The 18,836-nt window shown below is 37.0% G+C and overlaps 1 long non-coding RNA gene across 7 annotated transcripts in view; it reads right to left on the bottom strand.

Moving 5' to 3' along the window:
- Positions 1-18,836, bottom strand: part of LOC140712945 (uncharacterized) — a 239,437-nt gene that overhangs the window by 7,464 nt on the left and 213,137 nt on the right. For 5 of the 7 annotated variants that reach the window (XR_012094816.1, XR_012094808.1, XR_012094817.1 and 2 more), the window contains one exon: positions 814-11,809. This is a non-coding gene — a long non-coding RNA (uncharacterized lncRNA). Of the gene's footprint in view, positions 1-813; positions 11,810-18,836 lie in introns of those variants that run through there. The other 2 variants (XR_012094809.1, XR_012094806.1) reach the window with 2 other exon arrangements.

Genomic DNA, 18,836 nt, shown 5'->3' with positions numbered 1-18,836 from the left:
AGTTCAGGCCATTGAACTCTAGCCTGGGTGACAAGGTGAGACTCCGTCTCAAAAAAAAAAAAAAAAGGCCAGGCTCAGTGGCTCACGCCAGTAATCCTAGCACTTTGAGAGGCGGACACGGGCAGATCACAAGGTCAGGAGATCGAGACATCCTGGCTAACACGGTGAAACCTTGTCTCTACTAAAAAATATTCAAAAATTAGCCAGGTGTGGTGGTGGTCGCCTGTAGTCCCAGCTACTTGGGAGGCTCAGGCAGGAGAATGACATGAACCTGGGAGGTGGAGGTTGCAGTGAGCCGAGATCACGCCTCTGCAATCCAGCCTGGGCGACAGAATGAGTCTCAACAACAACAACAAAATAAAAATAAAAATAAAAAATAAGCCAGAAGAAGCAGACTGGCCATGATCAGGAACAACAGCTGTACTGCATTGTGGGCAATTTCTTCTGGTACCGGTGCCAGCAGGCTGGAGCATCAGACTGGAACCACAGATATGGTGGCTGCCCCCCCCAAAAAACTCCTTGGTCTCAGGCCCTTTCCAGCCTACTGCTGCTGGCCAGTTGGAATTCCAAGCCAGTGGTTCTTAACTTGTGAGGTGACATGGGAATGGGGCCTGCAGAACAATGTTACTGTGCTCACTGGATTCAGCCCCCTTCATAGTGGATGCACAGGATTCCTTGCTGGAATTCCTAGGGCTAGAGTATGCAAAACTCCTGAGTTTCCCTGCTTGCCATAGTGAGTGAGCAGCCACTCTGCTGGGACTCTGCACAACTCTGTGCTTCATCCCCAAGGCTCTCATGTGAGAATCTGGATACCTCAGTTGAAGGTGCAGAATTTTCTTGCCATTTTGTGAGAGCTGCAGACCACAACTGCTTCTGATCGGGCATCTTGGTCCTTCCCCGCCTTTTTATCTTCTAACTGTTGGTATAGAAGAATGAAATCAATTTGCAAATGTTTATTTTTTAGTCATTCAATTAACTAATGCTAAGAATTTTTAATTTGAATAATTTGGGCATAATATCACATTATCAACAACTGAAATTGCATCTTCTGTTTTCATCCTCTAGGTGTCCCTCTCTCTGAGTTCTGTTTTCACGTTCAGCAGAGTGAATTCTTCTTCAAATATGCTATTGTTAAGGAAGATAACTTAGGATGCAATAGACTACCTAAAAAACAAAATCATGAAAGTGATTTTCTCATCTCAATCTGGAATGCTGCCAATGCCATAAAGTTCTCAATGCTTGTATCAGGGATGGACAAAAAGAGAAACAATCATTGTCAATACTTTATGAGCCAAGAGAAAGAAGAAAAAACTGAAGTATAAATTTAAACAAAATGGAAGAAGAGAATTGATAAATAATAAAAATTGATTCAAATAATTTAAGAAATAATTTAAGAAGCACTAGTTTACTTCACTAGTCTTCGTATCACTGGGTCTCCTTTATAAAGCCTAAGAGTCATGAAGCAAAACATACTTGTAAAGAGATATTTTCCATCCACCAACAGAATATTTTCTGTAGTTTGTGAACCCTATAGACCCTAAAATAAACTTATATTAAATAATATTTATATTATAACCTAATATTAATTATAACCTAATATTAATATTATTTAATATTTATATTAGGTTGGTACAAACATAATTGAGATTTTGCCATCGATAATAATAGTAATTTCTGAATTTAGGTGTCAATGCTATATTTGAGATGAAGCATAAAAGTGATTGGCCACTATCCACATATTTTTTAAAAAGATTAATGGGTTTCTTAAGCTCAAGCAATTTAGTCACAGAGTACCTGGCCATTCTTAATGACAGTCAGAGCTATTCCCCACCTGCCTGATAAAAGAAGGAACCCAATGAACATTTCTTCAGTTGTATCTGAAGAGACCGACTGCAAGAACTGCCTTTCCTCTCTCGCCTGGGTGAAAAGGGGTTGACACAGTTTTCTCAGAGATACAGAGATTATGGAAACAATTCCACCTTCACATCGCTGCTACCAGCATGCACCTAACCCTGACTAGAGTGTGAGCAAATGTAATTTGTAACTTGTCTGTATTAAGCCTTTACTCAGTGAAGAATAATACTCCCTTAAGAAATTTGAAATTCTAAGCTTCCCATCAAGAAGATTGGGGGCTGGGAGGTTTCATTTCTATGTCTGAAAAGTCCTGGAACTCTGAAGCCAATGTAATAAATTGAATGTCCTTCTAGGTTGATAACACCTCGGATCTTGTCAAAAAGAAACACAAATCCTTTCTGGAACTTAGGGCATTCTTATCATCATCCCTTTAGTAGTAAAAAAAAATTATGATCAGCCAAATATGAGGAATTAGAATTTGTCAAAAATGAGCAAAGGATGTGAGAAAGCAAATAAATAGCATTTCAGTTACAAATAGATAATAATAAATACATAATCTAAATACCAGGTTATAATGAAACAAAGAAAGAATTGGTAAACTATGAGCAAGATCTGAATAAATTATACTTACTAATTCACAGAGAGAAAAAGCATTGGGAATGATATGTTTAAAGACAAGGGGGATAGATTGAAAAAAGTCTAGCAATTGTACAATTAGAGTTCCAAAAAGATAAAATAGAGAATGAGATTGTGTTAGTCATCTACTGCCATGTAACAAATTATCCCAAAATTTAGCTGCTTGAAACAACAAGCATAAGTTGTTTCTCATGGTTTCAGAGTGTGAGGAATCTATAAGCAGCTTACCTGAGTAGTTTTAATGCAGGCTCTCACGTGAGGTTGTCATGCTGTCAGCCAATGCTGCAGTTATCTAGAACTTGACTAGTTCAATTTACCAGGATCATATACAAATTCTAAATATGTATATACATATCAACATAGCCTCATAATATATACAGCAAAAAAATTAACAAAGCTGCCAGGAAAAGTTGATAAAATTCACCATCAATAAGCAGAATTTTAACATGCTTTCTACAAGATGAGTAGATAAAGCAAACCAAAATTATGATAGGAATAAAGAATATGTCAACAGCTTAATTAATAATTCATCTAATGGGCACAAATCAAACCCTGTATTTCTAATGATAAGAGAATATACATTCTTTTCCAGCATAAATGAAACCTTTATAAAAATTGGTCACACATCAGTCCATAAAAAAACTCTCAGGAAATTTCAGTACGTGTCATTCAGACCATGTTGTATGTCCTTAGTGCCATTATATCTAAAATCAGTAAAAATAATTATTACAAGAAAATAGATTTGGGGAAAATCATAAACCAACTTTATTAAATAATCAACGGATCAAACAAAAAGTCCTAATGAAAGTGAGAATATACCTAGGACTGGAATACAACACTTACAAGAGCAAGGGCCATGTCTGTTTCTTTAATAAATATACACTCTAGCACTTAGCTGGGATTTCATGAATAGTTGCCAAATAAATATATGAATAGATTTAAAACATTATTAAAAATATTTTATGTAAATTTTTAAATGCCATAAAAAGTTGAAGTAACTTTTTATGAATTATGTTTGTAATTAGAAAAAAGAAAAAACATTAGTTATAAAATAAAAGTAGGAAGTAATCAGTCTTCACCAGCATAACCTAGACACATATGAATGCTGTTGTCTCAGAAAATGAATCATATATTACAGCAAGTTAAATGGTATGGAAATGTTATACTCAGTCAAATCTCCACTCCACGCCTAAAACAAATGGGGACCAGAGAGAATAACTGTCTTTCTCAGGATCTGATGACAATGTCCCATGTCTACATAATGTGTCTTCCAGACCTACATGATTCCTGCTTTCACACATCGTGATCTCTCCCTACACACACCTGGCAAGGGGGTGAAGAGTTCTGAAGAACTTGACATGAGAGTAATAACCACAGCCATTTACAGGAGTGGCTTGCTATGTGAGCCTAATTAAATTACAACAAAATCATGTATGTTACTAGGAAATTCTCAGCTGAACACAAATATAAATTGTATTTATTCACAAAATGATATTACCTTGGTGTACTTATTCTTCATAATTTCTACCATTTTTATATACTCCCAAGGAAACATTGGCACAAATATTCCTGAACTGCCTATGTGAGTGGTCCAAAGAGGAAATAGGATACCAGAGCTCGATAATAAGTATTTATTCTAATTGAGGATTATTAAAATCTTAGGCACTGGGTTGACTAGCATGTTTTTTCAAATTTCTTTCTATAGATTTGTTTTTTCACTGTGAGATGTGAAAAGAGATCTTCCAAGCTCAGATCCAAAACTGTCTACCATGCTTTCCTGCCCAAGTGCCTCTCTGAACATGCTGTTGGAATTCAGAAAGACTGTTTATGAGTCCATTTTTTTACAGAAAAGAAATTTTCTAAGAAGCAGGTAGGGGTGTGGGTGCAGTCGTTTGAGATTCTCAGCTCTCAGCATGTTAGAAAAGTTCTTTGGGGATAAAATATTATAATGGATTTCTTAATTTAAACATGTTTGGATTTTTAAAATAAACCCTATTTTGTTATTATTGGATTAATACAGTGCTAAATTAAAACTGTAGAGCCTTGGGAAGGGAAGAAAAACTCTTTTAGAATTGGAAAAGAGATTTCATTTTCAAATTTCCATATTAATTTTAAAATATATCCTTTCATCATGAGTTCCTAAAGACTACATACATGCAAACAATATATAAATTTTAGAACTTTACTTTGAGAATTTTTAGCGCTCACCAATTAACTATGTCTAAAAGTCCTCATCTTTGTTATTTAAAAGGCTAATGTTTTCTCACTACAAACTGAAGAAAGGTAGCATTTGCTATCGGACTTTACCTCATTATTCTAACACCCTAATTTCCCCCAAATAAAACTTGTTTAATCCACTTTAGTTCAAATTAGGATACAGCATACTGAGAAAAAAGAACTAAATGATTATCTTCATAAAAGAGTAAGCCTATATTATATGACTATTGTACCAAGATAGATTACAAAAAGTTATATTAAGATCTGATTTTACTACATTTTAACTAAGTTTAGAGAAAAAAAAAATATGCTTCTGGGAGCCGGAGAAATTTTCCAGTCTTACAGATTAATCAACTTATTCATTCATTTATCCATTTCCATTCTTGTTTATTTTTAATTTTTATGGGTACACAGTAAGTGTATATAATCATGGGACACGAGATGTTTGATACAGGCATACGATGCATAATAATCACATCATGGAAGATGGGGTATTCATCCCTTCAAGCATTTTTGCTTTGTGTTACAAACAATTCAACTATGCTCATTTAGTTATTTTTAAATGTAGCATTAAATTATTATTGACTATAGTCACCCTGTTGTGCTATCAAATACTAGGTCTTATTCATTTATTCTAACTATTTCTTGGTACCAGTTAACCACCCCCACTTCTCCCTCAACCCACCACTACCTTTCCCATCCTCTGGTAATGATCTGTCTACTCTCTTACTCTCTATCTCCATGAGTTCAATCGTTTTGATTTTTAGATCCCACAAGTAAGTGGAAATGTGATGTTCATCTTTCTGTACCTGGCTTATTTCATTTAACATAATGACATCCAAATACATCCAGGTGGTTGCAAATGACTAAATCTTATTCTTTTTATGGCTGAATAGTATTTCATTGTGTATAGTACCACATTTTCTTTACCATTCATCTGTTGAAGGACATGCAGTTTGCTTCCAAATCATAGCTGTTGTAAACAGAGCTGCAACAACTAATTTCCTTTCTTTGGGGTATATACCCAGCAGTAGGATGGTTGGCTCCTATGGTAGCTCTATTTTTAGTTTTTCTGACAAACCTACAAACTGTTCTCCATCGTGCTTGTATCAATGTATTAATTTACATTACAACCAACAGTGTACGAGGGTTCCCTTTTGCTTGTGGCTGAGTCGACACTCAAACCACAAGACAGTCCTTCTCACTCTTCCCTCCCCTTTCCAAAACAGAGGAGCCTCACCCAGTGGATATCACCACCTCAGACCCTCTGGGACTACTACTAGACTACCTCTGATGTTCCCTTAAGGCTTAAAGGCTCTTCAGTCAGCTTGTAGTGAATATTTCCTGGCTAGGACTCACCCTTCAGGGGATTGAGCTCCCCTCTGGCAATGGGAAGTACCAGAAATGTTATCCAAAAGCCAAGTTCTGGAACTGGGGACCCTAAGAGCCCACTTGGTACTCTATTCCACTATGGTTGAGCTGATACTTACAGTGAAAAGCGAAGTTCCCTTTACTTTTCAGTTCACTTTTCTCAAGCAGGAGTCTCACCCTAATCAACTACCACAACTGGAAATATGCCGAGTCTCTCCTAAGTCCAGCAAGTCTCAGGACCTGGCCTTTGATATAGTACCTGGATATCCCTGTTGGTTATTCACAGCTCAGGGTCCCTTCAGGTAGCAAGTGATGAATCCTTCCAGGACTGAGCCCTTCTCTTCAAGGCAATGAATTCCCTTCTTGCCTAGTGTGTGTGCAGAAATGTCCAGGAGCTAGGGCCTGAAATTAGGGTCTCACAACTCTGACTGGTGCTCTATCCTGAGGTGGCTGTGCTGGTATCCAAGATGCAAGACAAAGTCTTCTCCACTATTCCATCTCCTCTCCTCAAGCAGAAGGAAGGGGTCTCTTTTAGAGCCAGGATTTGTGGAGCCTGGGGTTCGGGGATGGGTGATGCCAGCACTCGCTTAGCTGCCCCAGCTGGTGTCGCAGTAGGTCGCATGCAATCACAGTCTACTGTCTCTTGGTCCAATTCAGCCTATGACTCACCGTGATGTTGCAGTCCTTGAGGCCTAAACTGCCTTTCAAACTTATTTGAAGCCCCAAAGCACTTTTGCCCACAGTGGTGAGGCTTGTAGGAACTCAAGTTCCAACCACTGGGATCAGCAATTCCCCTCTGGCTTGGGCTGGTTTAAATGCTCCCTTTGCGGGAGGGTGCCAGCTGAGTTTGGTCCAGCTCTGCTTTCAGCTATAACAAGGGCAGCACTGAGTTCAATGCCTCACAGTTGCTGGCTCTCCATCTCCTCAGGGTGCAGAAAAGCTCTCTGCACCACATTGCCACTACCAAGGGATAGGGGAGGGATGGCACAGGCAATTCAAGACAGGTTTTTCTGCTTCTTCAGTGCCTCTTTCAGCGATATGAATTTAAAACCAGGTACTATGAGTGCTCACCTGGTTTTTAGTTTTCAGGAAAGTGCTTTGTTGTGTGTAGATATTTGTTAAATCTGTGTCCTTGCCAAGGTAGGTTGGGGGATGATCAGCGGGGCCTTCTATTTCTTCACCTTGCTCCAACCTCCTTTCATTCTTTTATTAAAAGTATTAAGTGCTCAGTGGGTAAGATGTAAGCATTAATCTAGGCACTATAGAAACAATCTCACACAAGAATACTTACAGAATGTTTACATTTGCAGCCACTTAAAAAATTCATTAGAACAAATCTCTCAGACCAAGATCTAAGGCCAATCGCCTTCCTTCTCATGGGAGGAAATATTCAGTTGTAATGTTTAGTTGGTAGAGAATTCAAACCAGAGAAGTTGGTATTCTGTAGCAGATGTCACTATTGATATTAGAAAGAATGGAAAACAGAGCTGCTGCTAAAGTAAGCAAGCTGACAGCTGAGGCAGAAGTGTATCAACAGCAGTATGTTCACGGGATCACCACAATGACGATTCAGCCCAGCTATCTGGCAGTGCATAAAGTCAATGCTGTTGGTACAATCACAGAAGATCAACCAGAGGTAGAATAATTATTATTAATCTAATTCATATGGGTATATGTGCTGGTTATTAGTGTTCTTCAAGAAATTGTTCTGGCTGTCCATTTTCCTGGTACATAGTAAGACTGCATTTCCCTACCTTGCTGATATTAGATGTGAACTCATTGCTTTCGGAAAAAAAAAAAGGGGGGGAATAGAAGTAAAATGTGTCACTTCCAGGCAGAAGCTCTAAGAGGCAGTGTGTTACTTGCTACATCTTTTGTTATGGTTATCATGGAAACACAGGTTGAGATGACTGTAATAAGCAAAGCCCTATGTCAACCTTTATTGGACATGTATGTGAGAAAGGAATAAGAAATAAGTGATTGTTAGATTAAGCCATTGAGATATTGAGGTTTTTCCCACTGAAACACAATCTAGTCTATGCTTTCTGTGGTAGTATTCAACCCAATATTTAAAAGTATTTATTTTAAATTGAGGCACCACCTTTTTGGAATCAAGATTCACTGACAAGCTAATTAATACATACTTGGAAATTCACTTGATATTTATATATCCAGAAAAAAAGGGAATTAAGAGAGTGTTATGAAATGGAAAAGCATGATGAACTATTACTGCAATATAATAGAGCATTTTCTCTGGTGATTGCATTAGACCTACTTGCCAAGCACCATAGCTCATTCATTGATTCATTTACTTCTTCATTCACTCTACAGATATTTATCAAATGCTGATTATATGACAAGACCTACACTGGATCCTTGGTATACAACTATAAGATAATTGTGACAGTTCCAATCTTTACAAAGGTACCATCTTAGTCTCTTTACTCCTGTTTTCTAGATCCTGTGATGACTGCATACTTTGTGCCAATGCATGTTCTTTTTCCATAACTGCTTAGACTACCACTTTTCTTAGTTTTGTTCTTGTTCTAAACACATCTTTTAGATCAATCCCTCTCAAATGATTAGGTTTTCCCCTAATTTATCACAGAATGACCCTTTTGTAAAATACCAAAAATAATTACTAGAGAAATATTTCGTGGCCAGGCACGGTGGCTCAAGCCTGTAATCCCAGCACTTTGGGAGGCCGAGACGGGCAGATCACGAGGTCAGGAGATCGAGATCATCCTGGCTAACCCAGTGAAACCCCGTCTCTACTAAAAAATACAAAAAACTAGCCGGGCGAGGTGGCGGGCGCCTGTAGTCCCAGCTACTCCAGAGGCTGAGGCAGGAGAATGGCGTAAACCTGGGAGGTGGAGCTTGCAGTGAGCTGAGATCCAGCCACTGCACTCCAGCCTGGGCGACAGAGCGAAACGGAAAAACAAAAAAAGAAAGAAAAATATTTCGTGCAACTGGATATCAAAGCAATAAGCTATAAGCCATAAAAGCTATAAAAGCTTCTAAATGGTTACTCAGGAGTTCTATATTTATTCTTTGCAGACAGGCAAAAAGTTCATAGACCATAATTTGTCTACGGACCACACTTTGAACACAACTGCTCTGGACAAGCAGGTAGATCTTAAACAAACTATATTTTTTGTTTTCATTTATGAAACCATCTGCCTCTTAATCACTAAAATTGTGAAGTTTTACACAGTGGATAATTTCTTCAGGGTAGTGTCCCATTCTCCATTCAGCTCACTACATGTATTATTTAGTTAATATTTTTAAATCAATTAATATTTCATATGAATACATTTTAATGTCTACTCCATATAAACGGAAACCAATTTCACTTGCCAGAAATAAAACATAATAAAATGTGATTCTAAAAAGAAGCGTTACGAAGGGAGATGTTGCCTACCCTGAGAAGAGCTAAAATTTCACTAACACCACACTGAAACTTCCTGTTGACATATTCAGAAAATTGAGAGGGAATTTTAAAAATAATATTTTCTCATTATGTGTTTTAGTGCCATTTAATGCCTAATTCATGATCCATCTAACATCATCTTAAGGACCAAACAGTAGTCACTCTTTATTTTTTAAAAAGGCATCATTTAACTCTCCCATTTTGAAGATTAACTTGAAATTGTCCTCTATGAATACGTCTGTTGACAGTTACAAATCAGTCGGTCATATCCTATGGATAACTGTAATTGAACATGGATGTTAAATACCACCATTTCCTTTCTTAAATCTCTGACTTATGGACTACTGATGCTGTAGACCACAGACTCGCTTCAGTTTCTGAAAGTAGTATGTTCGCCAGATCTAAATGGTCTCTATGGAATTTTTTTTGAGCCCTAGTACAGCATCTGGCATATACTAAATACCCAACAAACTTGTATTTCTTCCTTCTTCCACTAATGATCAGCTCCTTTTCCTGATGAGATAGGAAATATGTATTAATTACTGGAATTCCCTCTTAGGCTCTCTTGTTGTTACAAAGAGAAAGACTGTCAATTTTCACCCACTTCTTTTTTACCATTACAAATATTTAATCATAATCCACAATTACGGTATTAGTTATATTACCCAACAGGCCTCAAAAGGTTTGGCTTGGTCTTTGTATTTTCATAAATGTCCACAACTTTATCCAGCTTAGAGCACTGATTTGACATTAGGGAGCAGAGACTCCAAGGACAGAAGAAGACTCGTTTAGCCAGTTGTTTATTCCCCGTGAATTGCCTCAGCTAAACACAAGACCAGCGCGTCTGTGTGCACTAGGTCAAGCCATGAATATGCACAGGTCAAATAATTAAACTTGTATAATATTCCCAGAGATGTGAACATGAGAGGAATATTTATCACAATGGAAAGATCCTGCTGCAGATATTTCTTACCTAATGTTGAACTTTTATCAAAGATTTTTTTTTTCAACTGGCTGTTTCAAAAAAAAAGGCTAAACATACAGAGTCTCCTCTCCCCCTTCAGGATACAAACCACAGAATTCCGATGACTCACCCAAAAATAGCTTATGAATATGCCACAGGCGGAAGGGCATGCTGTTTAGTTCTTTAAAACTTCCTGCCGAACTGAAGAAACTGAACATACACAGATATTTGGGGACTAACTCTGAGTAATAATGAGAATTTAATCCCTTGTAGTCTTCAGGGTTAGCAACAGCTTGCCTGACATGTCCGGTTACATCCTGTTTGCTACACATGTGACTCCTCAAAAAAATAATAATACAATATTAATAGCACAATGTTTCATTGTTAAGATTGCTGTTATCTGTGCTAATGGCTCCCCAATATTTGCAGCTATAAGTAGACTAAGTCACTTCTTGGATGAATTCTAAATGAAAGGTTTTATGAAACAAACATGTTGCTATTATGACTCTAAAATAAAAAGCCAGGATTCAATGTATAGAATTTGAAGGCAGCATAAGCCCCTAAAAAAGAAAGACAGTAAAGCATAGTGATTGCAATCTTGGTGGCAATTCCCAGTTCTTACACCAATTATGTCACCTTTAGCAGTTACTAAGTTCTAATTTTCCCATATGTAACATAAGGATGATAATAATTCTATCTATGTCTAGGGTTCTTGTGAGGATTAAATAAAGATATATCTGCATACAAGGAATACTGCTCAGTAAATAAATTATCCCATGCATTCTCCTTCTCGCAAATGAATCTGAAAACTAAAACCATTAGGTGACCTAAGAAAGATCATACACCTCATCAGTGCAGTGCCAAGACAGGTCATTATAATGCTGTGGTTAAAAACATGGGCTCTAAAACAAGTCCATCATAGTTTAAATCTCAGTATTCCTACTTGTTAGCTGTATAAACTTGGGCAAGTCACTTAACTTTTCTGTCTCAATTTTCTCATCTACAAAAGTCAAATAATAACAGTACTTCTCTCACCAGGTTATTATGACAACTTAAAAATGCAGTACATGTAACTGCCACATAACAATTAATCAAAAAAAATATGATTACACTAACATTGGGAATATCTGGTCCTTCCAAAACCAAAAGTTAATGTAAAATATATGTCAACAATGCCAGACTTTTAAAACTTTATCTGTAAAAGCAGCCCTAACTTAAAAAATAAACAACTTAAAAATTGGATATAGTTTAATGGTGACCAGAATATTTTCAGATGTCTTCTCAGATGAAGGTACATGTCTTCTTCAACCATGGCTATGTGTCGTATTTTTCTTTTCCTATGAGGGAAAGACATAAGACAAGCCATTAAAAAACATTTCAGACAACAACCCCGATTGCTGAAAAGTCACTTTGGAGTTTGAAAATAATACTAACATTCAGCTGCTCTTGACATTTACAAGGAAATGTAAAGCAATGGAAAGGGCACCACACTCCCCTTTCCAGTTCAGGTTCTGCCACTTGACCAGTCATAATGAAGTTACTTGACCTATGAGTCACTATCTACAAAATAGGGCATTTAACGATGCCTGCCTTATTACAATTACTACACAGAACAAGTATGTGACATGTTTCATAAAATTTAAGATATTGTATTCATGTTGAAGACATAATATTATGCTATTTTAACTAATATATTCAAAACTCTTCTGAAACAGTTAAAGGTCAGAAAACTACTTTTGTTCTTTGCTTATTACATATTCACAGGACATCGGACTCTCATCTTAAGAAATAGTGAAGAAAAGAAACAGGAGAATATCTTCAAATCCCAGAGAAAAAAATAATTTTAAACTTATCACCCTTGACAGGTGATAAAGAGGCATGCAAGACTACAGTTTTTGTTTTGCTTTGTTTTGTTTTGTTTTTTTGAGACTGACTCTCACTCTGTCACCTGGGCTGGAGTGCAGTGGCACGGTCTCAGCTCACTACAAGCTCCACCTCCCAGGTTCACACCATTCTCCTGCCTCAGCCTCCCAAGTAGCTGGGACTACAGGCGCCCACCACCACGCCCGGCTAAATTTTTGTATTTTTAGTAGAGACGGGATTTCACCGTGTTAGCCAGGATGGTCTCGATCTCCTGACCTCATGATCTGCCCACCTCAGCCTCCCAAAGTGCTGGGATTACAGGCGTGAGCCACCGTGTCTGGCCAAGACTATACATTTTTATATCTCTTGACAAGAATTAACACAGAGTCCCTCACATAGTAGGTGCTTAAGGCATATTTGTTAAAGGAGTAGATGGGACATAAATAAAATTTTAGGAACCAATTTACAATTGACACCACTATAACCCTATTCCAACACTATTAGGAACTAATTTGAAAGTCACAGATCTAGACCCAGCCGTCAATGGCCTAAGAGAGTTATGTGGCTATAACTGCCAGTACCTCGAAAAAAAGGTTAAAAAGTGGCATAGATAAAAAAAGTCTCTCCAACCCATGGTTTTTCTTCTAGGAATAGACTACACTTTGCCTTTGCATTGTCTGAAATCCTGCAAGTCAGTTGCAATCCCAAATTGTAACTAAATGGTCAACAAACCCTAGAAACCATATTTCCTAACCTCAGTAGATAGGATTTCCAAAATGAAAGCGAAAGTATCCAACGGTCTTTGTACTTCATATGTAACATGAAGCACCAGAAGACATAAATGAGAATGTTTCATGATGTGGGGGTTGGATGGGGGCTTGAATAGATCATGACCCCTCAGGACCCCTCCCACCTTCCAGGAGAGAACTTGCTGACCAGAACCCTGCTTGAAGACTTCAGGAGCCCCACAATTCAGACTACTCCCTCCTAATCATATCACAACCAAAGATCATATGAAGACTATTCTTCGGGGTTTCATATATCTGCTGGCAGAGCACTTTGGGTGTGTCAGAACCTCACCAGACAGACACTGACTCATTATTGGATGAGGAGCAAAGGGATAATTAGGTTGGTCATATGTAACTTGCCATTGCCAGCCAAGTATTCAAAGCCCTTTCAGAAATCATTCATCAGCTTACTTCCTTGATATCCTGAAATATTCCTAAGACCACAGCCACCACAGACTCCTGCATCCTCTTACCACCATGAGTTTGTTTCTGTCTCCTCTGATGGCTCTCCTAGCATATTACAGCCACCTCTGTACAAATCTAATGCAGAATCTTGGAGGCTCTTCTTAGTAGACTCTCAGTAAATATTTATTCAATGCAATTCAGTCATATTTAGAGATAACAGATAGTAAAGATCACTAGATTTCCTAAGTGCATCTGTAAATCTGTTGCCTAGGGTCAGAGTGATAGGAAGTTGTTTTCTTACAGAAAAACCAGTGTTCTCAAATGCCCTGCATTGAGCCTCAACACTGATACTCTACTCACGCATTATAAAAATTTCAACATGTCTGTCACAGCAGCTTAAGGCCTCCAGGCAGAAAATTTGATTCAGTAAACAAAATTCTCACAAAGTAATAGAAGCTTCACAGACATCAAAGAAAGAGTAAAACCAATCATTAAATACATATTGAACAAAAATAGCATGAAACTATTTCTTATTTATTGATGTATTCAAACAGCATGTCCTCCCATCTTCTGTGGAAGAGTCCACATCTTATTAGTTTGTGTACACCCTGTGCCTGCAAAGTGCTAAGAACAAAGATATTTTGGAACTTTTTGTTACAGAAATAAAGAATGAATGAATATATAATAAAGGAAATTTGAAAAGGAAAGGGCAAAAAGACACAAACTCTGGGAAATTAATATTTATTTTATGAACCTAAGCATTTTTTGTATTTTTTTGTGTACATTAACATCTTAAATCTAAAAACAAACCCATGAAGCATGATAAATAACATCTAACCCTTGAACTCCAAAGAATTAATTGGGAAAAATTTCACACACATTGTTAAAAGAAAAAAGTTGTTCAAGATAAAAATACTAGATTTGTAGTGGGATCAAACAGCTAATTTGGTAAGAATGATATATTCAATATTCCTACAATTTGAGAGGCAAGAGAGACCATGTCGAGCAAGAGTACAAATAAGCAAGCACAAAATTTTTTTTTTTTTTTTTTTTGAGATAGAGTCTCGCTCTGTCGCCCAGGCTGGAGTGCAGTGGTGCTATCTCAGATCACTGCAAGCTCCACCTCCTGGGTTCATGCCATTCTCCTGTCTCAGCCTCTGGAGTAGCTGGGACTACAGGCGCCAGCCACCATGCCCGGCTAATTTTTTTGTATTTTTAGTAGAGACAGGGTTTCACCGTGTTAACCAGGATGGTCTCGATCTCCTGACCTCGTGATCCAACCGCCTCAGCCTCCCAAAGTGCTGGGATTATAGGCGTGAGCCACCGCACCCGGTCAGTAAGGTCATAAATTTTAAAAAGCAAATAAACAAAGGTAGGTGAGCATCAAAGAATTGTTGCTCCTTGAATACAGGAAATAGAAACAAGAGCATTTCAGGGACAAACTGGGAAAAGTGTTTGCTAGGTGCATGCATATTAAAGGACTTAATTAACACAAGTGATTATCAGGGGTGAGGAGGAGTTAGAACCATAGCTTTTCCTCTCTCTTCCTGGAGAAATAAATTACATCTTAATTGTAAACAATAAATCATCACCTCTATTAGTAATTAATAGATACAAATCCAAGCTGGGAGGAAAAGGATGAAAAAAGAGAAAAATGTTGAGGAATAATGAACTTGGTAAGGCTATTTGTGAATAACTGGAGAAGGTAAGAGAAGGTAAAAGACCCCCTAAAGCTAGGATTTCCAAGAAGCCACACCTTCGCAGGAACATTGATATACTTTCCTGACTCCTCTCTGTGGAGCCATCCCTGCCCACACCAAAGGGAGCAGTTCTCCAGTGGATGCTCCCATGGCTGCATATATATCAGTCATAGCAAGTATTCTGTGTATTACTAATTTCTTTGCTGTCCCCTGTGAATTTTACCTCTTCCTCGCATAGCATTGGAGGAAGCATTAAGTAGGCACATTACTTAAGAGTTTTTGACTGGAAAAATGTCAACTGATAATAGAGACATTGACTGAGAGATTTCTCAAGGCAGTTTAGGTGGGGTTACGTTCAGCCACTGGGACGTGCTTTTTAAAAAGCTCGAGACCTGCCTGTAAATGTGAGCCTATGCTATAATAGTCCAAACAAGGAAATTCAGTAAGAATGGTCTCCCAACCTGGACAAAGCTAAATACTTATCTATTCTCTGCACCTGTAACCGCTTGACTTATAAATAGTTTGCCCTTTTACTTTGCTTCATGGTCAGCTGCACAGGAGAAGAAATGCCTGAGATCACGTTGTTGTTGTGACTAATCTCTACAAAGAATAGTACAGAAGATGAAAGGGAGCCACCTCCGAAGCTCTCGAAACTAGGAGCGGGGAACCCATCAGACCAATGTGACAAGTTGAAATGCAGGAACTTCATGATGTGATTTGATTTGATTTAAAAACAAAACAAAACAACACTGAAAAGGATTTAAGCAATGTGGGACAGAGACACAACAAGAAAGAAAAATAATTGACCAGTTCCTGAGTATTGTTTGCCCTTACAAGATAGCTCTTACCATGACATCTTAGTACATATAGATTTTTTTTCTTAGACTAAGGTAAAAACACAATGATCTTCAAAAAAGAGATTCTTAATTAATCAACTCAAATGGCTTGTTACATAGCCTCAAAAATTATCATTATGAAGATTATGTGGTAGCGTAAAAATTCACTGATTTGTCGATCGAATGAATACTTACTGACCTCTTGTGAGTCAGCTCTGCTCTAGATGCTGGTTGTATGTGAGAGGGCAAAACAGACAAAACTCTCTGCTAGAAAAGACCTAACATTCTGGTATAATGTACATGATAAAACGCTGTGTTAAGGCACAGAACGAAAACCAGGGGAGCAAAAGGGAAACAACATGAGTTCTTCTGGTAGTGACCTAGCAGAAATTGTTTTAAATCCCACCGTTGCCACCAATTTGCTATAATGTTGAGTAGTTTAGTTGCTCTTGCTGACTCTCTTTTCCACATTTATAACTAAAGGGGACATGAGAGAGACCTCACAGGATTATTGTAAAGATTAAACAAAATTAAACAGGATAGAATGTCAATCAGAACCAAATCTTACAAATGGTGTTCTGCCTATCCAAAGAATTCCTCCCAGTAGAGAATATAACCAAATTTTTAAAAAGCTGTATAAAGTAATTTTTTGCATAAACTAATGCAAGCCTGAGTAGGCAGGAAAGTCAGGGAAATTCTCAGAGGCCAAAAACAATGAAAAACATACATTTCTACAGAGTTAAGCAAATACTTGGGGCTGCATTTGGTTGGTGAGCATCTGCTGACCCACTATGGGACCCAGGAAGTCAGTAAGGTGGGAAAAGACACCTAAATCTGGCATTTCTAAAAGGCCACACCTTCAAGGAGACATAAAGATACTTTCTTGATTCATCCTTAGATCTGGGCCAAAAAAAAAGAAATCTACCCAGAAAATTACTAACTATAATCCTGCACTCACACACAGATTTAGGACCTTCTGGTCACAATACCTATGTGGATCTTAAAAAGAAAAATAAAGCTGAAAATTTGGTTTAAATGGTTCCTGGGTTGGTAGTGTCTCCAGGCACCTGAAAGAAGTAAATATAAATCCTTTCTAGAGAAAAAGCATATAAACTCAGGCCTCAAAGAATTCCCACAGGTAAAGTGGGAATTATCTTATTACATTTGACCATGCAAGGCACATGGTAAAATGTAATAAATTTATAAAATGTGTAACACAAAATTAATAAAATATGCAATGAAATCAGCCACTATGGAAAAAAGTCAGTAGAAATAATACATTTAAATAAATACTCAAATTAACAAACGTGATACGTATTTTAACAAAATATATAGGTATAAAAGTATATGACAAGAAATTAGGTATAAAAATTATCAGACAGCTTTTTAAAATAAAATTCCTGAAAATGAAATCATTGAAATTGGAAATCACTAAGGTGGTGGGTGACCATCACAAGAGGATGTATTTATTTTTGTATACTTGTATCTTTGTTTCATATTTATATATTAAGATACCATAACATATAATAATTTCTTAGAGCAGAGGTTCCTAAATGGGGTTCAAAATCCCTGCAATTCAGGGAATCTGTGAACTAGGAAAAATTTAAGTATTTATTTTTGCTAACTGGAATCTATCATTTCATTTAATTATGAGCATAAGAAACAAACCATAGAAGTGATAACAATAACTTTGATTTTTTCACCAATGTAAATTTAAGATATTTTTATAGCATATAACAATTGTCACAAAATAATATTGTTTATATTCACCAGTATCATATTACTCATTATAATAGATCTAAAGTTATTTCCCTGTTATTTATTCTGTTAAACCTAAAGAGTATATATATTACCGTATTACAATTTTAAAAAATTTTTTGGTAGCTATATTTCAATTTAATTGGCTTCTTTAGTAATTTTGTGTATTTTATTATATCCATTTAAAAATCACTATTTGAAGGCATCCTAGGCTTCATCTGACAGCCAAAAAGAATACTACAGAACAAACTCAGGGATGAATACATATATCAAAGCACTGCACTGTACCCCATAAGTAGATGCAATTATTTATTTAAAATTTTTTTAGCTCAGAAAAAATGTTATGACTATCTAAAAATTTACATCAATTTTAATTTCCCTTTTATTTTTTAATTCTAAGAAAACCCTTAAATACAGCCCGTTTAACAAATTTAACTAAGTGTATTTTTCTCTCGGCCTTCAGGTTTTATTATAGATGTCTGTCACAAATTCAATAATGAAAGAGGAAAGCAGTGAACAGAGAAAGAAGAAGTGGGAAAGGTGTTTTGCAATTGATCACACTATAAGCTCTTACATCCTGTCTTACCAAAAAAGAAAAACAATTACTTGAATATGTCTACTTTCTTTCAGTTAATTCTAAATTACTCACCTAAGAATTCATACTGGCAGCGAGGCATATTTTCAGCCTAGTAAGGAAGTAAATTACTTATGTTTACTACCTGATATTTAAAATATAACTTAATTTTCAGACATATCTACTCAAGAACCTAAGTTTGGGTATTCTAGGATTTGTTTAATAAGGCTCCTTCATTACATCTCATCCTAGATCTCTTTCCAAAATATAGAAGTGAAATTCAACTATTTTCCCTTCATGCTTATATTTTGCTCACTTTAACTCCCTGTCTGGACCTTTTCTGTGCCACTCTATTCCAGGCCTTGGATTTCTACGTGTTTGTATCTTAGATCTGTTAAACTCAGCTGACCCACCACACCCGAGCAGAACTTCAAAAGAAG

Source organism: Chlorocebus sabaeus, chromosome 12 (assembly GCF_047675955.1).
Source record: "Chlorocebus sabaeus isolate Y175 chromosome 12, mChlSab1.0.hap1, whole genome shotgun sequence".
Classification (NCBI taxonomy): Eukaryota; Metazoa; Chordata; class Mammalia; order Primates; family Cercopithecidae; genus Chlorocebus; species Chlorocebus sabaeus.
This window is presented reverse-complemented; position numbering and strand designations above follow the sequence as displayed.